Source organism: Calidris pugnax, unplaced genomic scaffold (assembly GCF_001431845.1).
Source record: "Calidris pugnax isolate Ruff unplaced genomic scaffold, ASM143184v1 scaffold25, whole genome shotgun sequence".
Lineage (NCBI taxonomy): Eukaryota > Metazoa > Chordata > Aves > Charadriiformes > Scolopacidae > Calidris > Calidris pugnax.
This window is the reverse complement of record NW_015090805.1, coordinates 7,998,907-8,009,378: the sequence shown is the minus strand read 5'-3', so window position 1 is coordinate 8,009,378 and position 10,472 is coordinate 7,998,907.

Here is a 10,472-nt window from a genome sequence, read left to right as displayed (position 1 = left end):
CCCTCTCCTACAAAGACAGGCTGAGAGAGTTGGGGTTGTTCAGCCTGGAGAAAAGAAGGCTCCAGGACTTACAGCCCCTTCCAGTACTTAAATGGGGCCTAAAGGAAAGATGGGGAGGAATTCTTTGTGAGGGAGTATAGCGACAGGATGAAGAATAATGGTTTTAAAGTGAAAGAAGGTAGATTTGATTAGATATGAGGAAGAAATTCTTTATTGTGAGGGTGGTGATTCACTGGAAGAGGTTGCCTATGGAAGCGGTGGATGTCCCATCCCTGGAAGTGTTCAGAGCCAGGCTGGATGAGGCTTTGAGCAACCTGCTCTAGTGGGAGGTGTCCCTGCCCATGGCAGGGGGGCTGGAACTTGATGGTCTTCAAGGTCCCTTCCAACTCTAACCATTCTATGATTCTATAATTCATGGAAAAGCAAGAAGTTACTATCTATCGTGGCTGAAATCAATCAGCTGGTTCAAAGGTTATAAGGAGGGCACAGATAAGGCAATCCCATATGCTGTGCCCCTTCATTACAGGTTCACTGTTAAGCCATGTTGGGGGAGAGATAAAAATAATCTTGGCTATTCAGAGATAACATTTTTTTTAGATTAAAGCAGAAACAATGTGTGCAAGAACATCACCTCTGAAATTTTGAGAGGTTCACTTCCCTCATTCAAAGAGGAAGCATTTCCCCCCATGTCTTTGCCAATACCAATTGTACTATCACATGAGAGGAGAGGGAAACACTCTGTTCTCAGAATACTGCTTCCTCTTTCAACACATCCAGACACCTGGGAAAAGGAAGGATGTGCCCTGACCGCTTTGTTTGTTTAACTTTTCTTTGATATGGAACATGGTGACTTTAAAGAAACAGCTGGTTTAAGTTCATCTGAGCCCCTCTTTAACCTACCGCCTATATCATCTTCAAAAAGCCTTTATATAGTGAATTAAAGCCTTTATATAGTGAATTCTAAAATGAAAAACATATTAAGATTTCAGCTGCCCCACAACTAGCATGAAATAGGAATGAATTCCCCAACTCTGCATCTCAATAGGTCGCCAAAGTTTGTAGCAAGTTCAGAGACCTGCACGATCCTAGCAAAGGTTGAACCCTCCATCATACCATGCTCCAGTTGTCTGAAGACATCAAGCTGACCAGAGCTGTTGGACAACACCATTGTGTTACTCTAATGTAAGTGGAGCGTGGGGTGGCAGTTTGCATGGCAGGGCACCCTGTCAGCTCAAGAAGTCTCTGCCAGGATGGTGGGCACTCTCCTTAGAGCTAAAACCCGTGTTTCTGCAGAGAAAGGCCCTGTGATGTCTAACATTTCTACCCAGATGGAACTGGTAAGAAAGGACACTTCAGTACCGATGGTAGGTTACAACCAGTGCCCAGACCGTTCTCCTGGAGGAAAGGAAAGTACCAGCAAAAGCTGTTCACAGGTTGTTGATCTGTTGTGTCAGGTGGCCGAGCTGCAGGAAACGGTTAAAAGACTGTGCAGTATCAGAGAGACTAAGATGGACATAGAACAGTGGCTTCAGAACCATGCTTCTGTGGCAGACACCACAGAATGAGGCACCTTGGACCCCGGTAACCCACAGAAGGAGTCGTCTTCTTCAGTCTCGACCCTCCAGCATGACAACCATAAACAGATATGAAGCTTTAACAGCTGTAGACACCCACAAGCAAGATCCGCAAGGAGAAACTGCACCATCAGCCCACAATGGATACTGCAAAGAGAAACAACAAGTGCTCATAGTGCACGACTCTCTGTTAAGGGGCACTGAGATGTTCATCTGCCGGCCTGACGGGAGTCATGTGAGGTAAACTGCCTTCTGAGAGCTAAGGTCTGAGATGTTGCTGAGAGGGTCCCACAACTTGTTAAGAGCACAGACTACTATCTGTTGCTACTCTTCCATACGGGCACAAATGACACCACAAGCCAGAATCTGGGCAGAATCAAGGAAAACTACAAAGTCCCGGGGATGCAAGCAAAAAGTACTGATGCCAAGTTACCTTTTCTTCCATTTTACAGATGGGTGCAGCCAGAAATAGAGGTATTTGTTTCATTGATGCTTTTCTTCACTTCTCACCAAAGCTGCTCTGTGAGTGCTGACCTTAATGAAGGCCAAGGGTGCAGCCAGAAATAGAGGTATCATGCAAATCAACCTCTGGCTTTGTGGCTGGTGCATCACCAGCAGAGGTAAAGAAGTCATTATCCTACTCTACTCTCTGCCTGTCAGGCCACACCTGGAATTTTTGGTCCCTGCTATACAAAAAAGATGTGGACAGGCTGGAGAGAGTCCAGAGACGGGCCACCACGATGACCAAAGGACTAAGAAGCCTGTGATGTGCAGAAAGGCTGAGAGAATCGAGGTAAAGAAGTCATTATCCTACTCTACTCTCTGCCTGTCAGGCCACACCTGGAATTTTTGGTCCCTGCTATACAAAAAAGATGTGGACAGGCTGGAGAGAGTCCAGAGACGGGCCACCACGATGACCAAAGGACTAAGAAGCCTGTGATGTGCAGAAAGGCTGAGAGAATCGGATTTGTTCAGCCTTGAGAAAAGAAGGCTTAGGGGAGACCTTAGCACCATGTTCCAGTATTTAAAGGGTGGCTACAAAGAATATGGAGACTCCATTTTTACAAGAAGTCACAGGGAAAAGACAAGGGGTAACAGGTCCAAGTTACTCCAGGGAGATTCTGATTGGACACAAGAGGACAATTGTTCACAATGCGAACAATCAGCTATTGGAATAATATCCCTAGGGAAGTGGTGGATTCCCCAACATTGGACACTTTTGAGATTGAGCTGGACAGGATGCTGGGCCGTCTTGTCTAGATCATGCTTTGGCCAACAAAGTTGGACCAGATGATCTTTGAGGTTCTTCCAACCTGGTATTCTGTGATTCTGTGATATAATTTGGTAAATTAATTTAGGAGATTATATGTCACACAGAACAGAAATGTTCTCCAATGCAGAATTTAAAAAAGATCAGCCTGAAAGGGCAGAAAGAGATTCTATGAAATCTTGATTTGATTATCTGGTGCCAGAAGTTTTATCTCATGTAGAGCTAATCTTGTAGTCATGGCATCCTCCACCACCGATGTCTGGTTGCTTGTTTGCTCTCCCTTTACGACATAAGCGTCCAGCATGTTCATTTGTAGCAAAGCATCATTTGTGTTCCTGTTCATAAAGGAATTAAAAAGTAATGTTAAATTAACGTGAGGATTATGATTAATGCTTCATTACTGACTTCTCATATCAGGTAAAAGCACTTAGTTGCATTATCATTATAATTCCTTCTGCTCTTAAATGGGGATTATGGTATGCAGACACTACAGCGATGGGAAAGACACTACAGTGACAGGAAAGACCAGGCAAGGCATTTCTTGGATGACTCCTATTTTCTTTGCTAAAGTTCACTCTTCTTACCTCAGAAGAGGGTTTATGACTAAAAAGATGGTGATAAGCTGTACTTCAGAGCTCCTACATGTGGCGCTCATTGAGACCTGACTTGAGGTAAACGGAGTGTGTTCACCTCCAGGCACAATCCACAGTAGATGAAGGAACCTGCCACAGACAAACAACTTTATGTAAAATTTCAGGCACATGATATGAAGTGCAAATATGGAGCAATGCAACAAGGATAGGAAGAATTCACAGCGCTATGGAAAGGGAAACCCCAGCTCATTTTTCACTTCTGACTTCTCACTTCTGACATATTTTGTTCACTTCATATTAACCTGACTAAAACCCAGCTAAGTTATTAATGTCTACAGCTTTGAGTCACATGTTGCTAAGCAGCTATTATTGGGGATTTGGGATTTTTCCAGTGTTTTGTTATTTAATGGGCTAAGACCCAGTAAACCAGTTATAGTTAGATGAAAGGACTAAGTGACAAGGGTGATGTATTCAGAAACTCTCTTTCTAGCCCCAGTAAACCAGTTATAGTTAGATGAAAGGACTAAGTGACAAGGGTGATGTATTCAGAAACTCTCTTTCTAGCCCCGTAAGGGCAATTCCCTGGGCTCTCCCAAGACAGTAGCTCCTTCAGAAGGTAACTGCCTGGACAAGCATCTCTGTTCTTGATGACTACAGAAAAATCCAAGGCTATTTTTTCCTCTTAGGCAAGGTTAGTCCATACAAATGCCTCTCAGACATCTTGTATTCCTTCTTTCTGCTCTGCATGGAAGTTGGGAATCTAGTTGTGACTGGCACTGAGGACAGGCAAGTCTAAGGTCAGATATCACAGTGCCACAAGAGGAATTAAAGCTGCCTTTTACTTTTAAAGGTCAACCTTTCCTAAAAGCTCATAAAAGCAGTAGAGATTTTTTTTTCTTCAGGCTGACCTGCAGTTTGGTTTGCTTCAGAAGTCTTCCCGATCCAAACTGAGGCCTCAGAGGAAAGCATTTGTAGGTGAGAGCCCTCTTCTTCAGCCACAAAAGCCACAGCTTCAATGGGACATGTAAAATGAGCCAACAGGCCTGGGGACAAGGTGCAGCCTCTGGCTGTACCCAAATGGGCTGCATGGCCCTACACGTACCCCAAGCCGTACATGGCACCTAGTGCCTCTTCACAGAAGAGCTGATCTTAAGTTAAGCTTGTGGAGGGTACAATGAAAATGAATCAATAACATTAGTGAACTTCTAACTGTGGTATGATTTAAATTGCAAAGTATGGAGTTACGCTGCTAACTCCGGCACAGCGTGCCAAGGGCTAGGCAAAGGGAGGAGTAAAATAGACTACGTCGAACACCTGGGAGTTATTGGAAAAATATTTTAGACGTTAAATACAAAGCAGAGCAGGATGATTAAGGAACGGAGAAGTGGGGAAAACCGAGAGCAGTCTAGGGTTGTGGTGAACAAAACAGATTATAGATGAGGGCAATGAGGTAAGAGAAAGAACAGGTTCCAGTCAAGCGAGTGGAGTGAGCATTTCAGGGAGAAAGGGAACCCTGGATGGAGCCCATGGCCAACCAAGGGACTAGGGATGCAAATTCCCACCAGCTCCATATTCTTCTGTTATGTCTCCACTGTGATAACTTCGGTGTCTTCCCTCCCTGGCTCCTCCTGGAGGCATCAGGGAAGTCTGGCTGGCTGCAGAGCGCAAATCTGCATCTGCTGGCTGGCCAGAAAGAGTCCTGCTGAACAGCATAGCTGGAAAAGCTTTCAGGAACTTTACATCCATGACAAGCTATAGAAAAAGCTTTTAGATTCTTAACCAGAAATACAGCATAAGAATTTGTGGCATTAAGCTGCTCATTTTATTCTGAGGCAGGTAATGGGAAATAACCATTATTACTTGGCAAAATGTAATTTTCTAGTAATCATCAGTTATTGAATAAGTGCTATAGAGTGTCTGTGCAAATCAAGGCTCCTTCAGTAGACATTGCACCGTTGTGAAAAAGAAAGGTGGAAATAGCTGTTTTACAGGAAGAACTGCAAATAATCAACAGGCTTATCTGACCATCTGCATGCAATATACTGGAAATTCCTCAATTGCACTTCTTAATAGGGAGTCCTTTCTTATTTCTTCCTTAGAAATTGGATCTCATTAAGTTAATTTTGCATGCTTTCAAGCAATTACTGTAAAAGACTGAAGGCATGGAATGATAATGATATCAAAAAGACAAATGAGAAACCACTGGGGAAATCCTGCAGAGGAAATGCTGGCTCCAGCAGCGCTGATGTGCTCTCACCGTGGAGAAAGCACCAAACCAAAGAATCTGTTCAATAACCTTCAGCTCTTCAGTTTTCCCATTAACTCTGACCACTCAAATATTGCCTTTCATTTCTACTCCCTTTTCTCAGCTCCTGTTGTTCACATTGCACTTTTTAAAACTAGACTGCAAAGTCCTCAGAGCAGGGACCTCCTTTTCCAATCTGTGTGACTAATGCAGATAAAAAGACAATGTAAATCACAACTGGAGCTTTGCACATGGGTTAGATTTTCAGACACGCTGACATAACAGTACAACCAGGCTCTGAAACTCCCCCTAACCAAGCAAAATTTGCTGATCATTATAAAATATTATCTATGAAGATGAAAGTTGTAGATGGATTATAGCTGGGTATTTTGAAGAGACCAGATAGGTCTCCACAGGCTGTAAACAGACAGGTTGACAGCAGGCCACATTCTTCCAGCCTGGTTGATGCAAATTATGACCCCTCTGTCCTTCAAAACCTAATGCACTGTTCATCTGACCAGACGCCTGTGCTTTATTTACCTGAGTTTTCCCATGTGCTGAAAATATTCAGCTGTCTCATGGCTAAAAACATTTCTGATACACAGAATTGTATCTGTCCCAAACCCAACTTTGTGCTTGTAGATCTTAGGTTGGAGGGTCAAAAGAAAAGGTCGAGAGCAGAACCTAACAGTCTTTCCAGAACTTCATGAACGTGAGAATCAAATACTAATGCAGGAAATATTCTTTGAAATACCCTTTGTAATAATAAAGTCCTGCAGTGTAGCGCTCCCACCTTTATCATTCCACCTCTGAACCTAACCTTTCCAAAAACCGAAAAACTGGTGCCTGCAGTGCAGAATGTCCAGAATACACCAAAAGAGAGACCAGAAAGGTGCACAGAGCAGGCAAATGGTGTGTCACCTCAGCACCAGTGCGGGAGAAGCTGTGAGGAGCAAACTATTTTAGCTCTTGTCTTTGCACCAGAGCCTCTGCAGAAGCAGGGACTGGAGCCTTCCAACTCTCATGCGGCAAGAGCCACTCTTACAACTCTGGAAGCCTCTCCTGGAAGCAAGGCCTTGCTCACATTTTTTCCTAAAGAGAAAGGGCAGTTTGCTAGAGCAACTAATAAAAATATTAAGATTGGTGTCAGGTATTGTCCTCCTTACCCTAGAGAACTCACTCCTCTGATGGTGGCTGAAGCCTGGACACTGGACCATATGGAGGAATTCTTTACCCCTTAAGAAGCCGCAGAAGAAAAAGAGATGGGGATTGCAAGGTAGAGGGGAAGCACCACCTGGAAGGCTTAAGTTAGCTCATCAGTTCTCATCTCAAATTAAAATCGTGTCCTGGACAATACCAGCAAAATTAAGGAAGAAATTCCCACTGTGGTACAAACCTGCAAAGATGCAGAAACCAGGGATGTAACACTCCATCATTTAATCTTTGCCACAATAAAAACCACCAAGCAGTTGATCAGACCGAAGCGCAAATTAAAACGAGAAGGAAGATCAAAATATTTTGGAAAATTTGAACAGCTATTATGTTGCTTTCCTCAATGTGAAATATCCCAGTCCCGATGAGATTAAAGTCTCAAACGCAAATTGCTTGTAACACACTGTTGTGAAAGAGGCAAATGCCACAGAGAACACACAAACCACAGTATAGTCCATGAAACACGTAAAATAATCCTTCCTGCTATTTAGCACTAGTAAGGCCATGTGGGGAGCTATATCCAGTGCTGGAAAAAGTCAGGAGGAAGACAAAAAACATGCCTTGTGAAGAAAGATAGCATTATGTGTTCTGGCAAAAAGAAGTTTGATGGCAACTTTATAGTCTTCAAAAATGTGAAAGGCTTATGAAAACAGGAAGTTAATAATCTTTGTGATATATTCGTGACAGACATGGAAGCAGTTACAACACTGCAACAAGACAGAGATGAAGAAAACATGAAAACAGAAAAAGTATAGCAGAGAGTGCCTGAGAAGTGGCATGTATTTATATTAAAAAAAACCACACCAACAAAACAAACCCACCCCCCCCAAAAAAACCCCACCTAACCAACCCAAAAAAAAACCAACAACAAAACCAACAACTAATGTCCATCACGAAGAGGGAAGATACAACAGATCCTGCCTTGGGGTTGTACAATGAACCACTGGAGCCCCTAAGGTCCTTCCTTCCTGAACCTATGTTTCTATGCTTTTCAAACAAGATGAAGAGCTGTATTTGCTTCTTTTATCCTGTTCCAGAGTTGACATGAAAAGAAACATGTAAATGATTTCTCCTTTGACTGTCAGCCAACTGAAATAAATTCAGTGGAGCTTGCATGGCCTGGTTTCCTGAATCATACGTATGTTTTACTATTGACATTAATGACCACAGGAGCACACATTGTCTTCCCTTCTGTTTGGTTGCCTGTGTACTGGAGACAGAGCTTTCCCTCCAACAGACTGTATCAACACCAGGTTCCGTTTCCTTCATCTATATCAGTGAGGAAGTTGCATTCAAACTTACCAGAATATAAACAGTAAATATTATGATATATTTAGTAGGTTACTAAATATTTCTACCAGTAATAATCTAGTTAGCCAGTTGTAGTTCATGCTCCAGACCACAAAAATGTTATAGTGAAGTGTGGTTGATATATATAACTTGCCACAAAAATGTTTCCCTCTAAACTGTCTGAGCACAAGGTAACAGATTTATCATAGAACAAATCTGACACAAGGTCAGAAATGCCCTGCAACAGTATATCCCCCCTAAGCCTCATGTTACATCCATGCATTTATCTTCCTCGAACTTAAACATAATGCATCACTTATTTCAGTAACAGCTCACTCTTGATGTACAAAATGGAATTCTTTGGTTTCAGTTGGGGTTCTTTTGCTTTGTTTTCCTGGCAAGGCTTTCGTAGCTGAGAAGACTTCACCATCAGCAGCACTGCCTTAAAGATGTTTTTAATCAAACTCATCATTTTAATATCACAGTACCCTATATCTTGCAAGGATACATTTTGCATAATTCCCGCAGCCAAGTCCTAACTTTAAAGGGCACGGTTTTCCTCCCACTAGGATTACAAAAAATGTACTAAGTACATCTCTCAGGCTTCAGCACATCATGACTGTGCTAGCCGAGAGCTGGCAGTCATGATTTCAGCCACCATTTTCAGTTGTCCAAAGCCCTCCTTTCATCATCATCATAGCCTTGGGCTCCCTACCTTGGTTTCAAGAGTATGTGGGAAGCTGAGAGAGGCCCATATGAACCATCTGTGACAGCAGCAGCCTGCTCCTACTCACCCTTCCTCCAGGTGTTGCTCAGATCTCTACAGCTGCAGGCAGAGCAGCAGCGTGCTTCTTTATAGGTGTTTGTGTAAGGGTTCCCGTAAATGCATGTGTCAGAAAACATGACGCGTCCAGGAAACAATGAACCTTGTGTATACATGTTGCACACATGGTCTGCACCTCTACAGGAAATCCAGCACCCCTGGGAAGGGGTGAAGAGACACTTTTGGGACAAGTCTGCTGTTTATAAGGAATAATGCCCATCTTATGGTGGGAAAGAGCTGTCTAGTATTTGACTCCGTAAGGTGGTGGACGTCTTCCTCAGCTGGAGAAGCACAGCATCAGTGACGCACAAAGTGAAGGCCTGTTTGGTGTCAGCCATTAACACTGTGGGCATAACAGTATGTCATTTGGGTTCCTTCTCAAGGAGAGGGCCAACCTGGAGAACCCAAGTTATAGCTAGAAGCATGGCCAGTCAAGATCAGCACTAAACAATCACCAAAGAATTGTTCATAGCAGACTGACAGGAACGTGACTGCCACTGGAAAGGCGTGTCTCCTGAAAATGGCATTCCTAATATTTACGAGCTAATAGGAGGTTGTCATTTTACTCCATTTATCAAAGAGCACCGACAGTACAGTAGCTACGCTGAATGTTGCTTTGAAATCCTCTTGCTAAAATTTCAAAGGTACTTCAGCAATGCGAATATGCTGACTTTTCTTTTTTTTTACAGCTTCAGAAAAAGGATAAATAAGTCTTTGTCTTAAAGAGCAATCAGTTTGCACAAAATCACACAGGAAGTTGTGGTGAAGCTGACAATATTTCACAAATTATGTCCTACTTTGCTACTTTCAACACAACACGCTTTGTCCCCACTGTCTATTGACTATGTCATATGATGATCATGATAGATATGATGGCCCACACCATGGTACTTAAAACCAATTATTCACTCAGTTCTGTTACACAATAAATATGCTTCTGCACTATATATTTATTGTATTGCATATTTATTGATCCAAAGAAATTAACAGAAAACAGAAACTAAAGTTACATTGATTATTTCAACACTCCATAAACTATTTTTTCTTTAAAGAAACTGTGCTGGGTACCAGCACCTGTAGGATGCTAGACAACATTAGACATCACATTCAAAGAACACGGTTATACACAACCTCTTGTCCACAGTCTTCGCTGTAATGGTGAGCGTCTTCTCAATCATCAGTCTGGTTCTCAATCATCAGCTTTTACATCCCTGCATTGGCTAATGCTGCATAGACTTCATTCATTTAGTGGAAGCAATAACATCTGCATTTCATAAGCACATTTAGATACTAATGGTATTGGCTTTTTAACAAGCAAAATTGACATTGTCGTTACCTGTTGATGACAAACTCAGAAATCACTGAAAGGTTATCAAATAGAAGAAGATGATGCAAACCACAAAAATATCCTGTCTGAATCAATTTTTGCCATCTTAAATGGGACAAGTGATTTGACTGCATCATG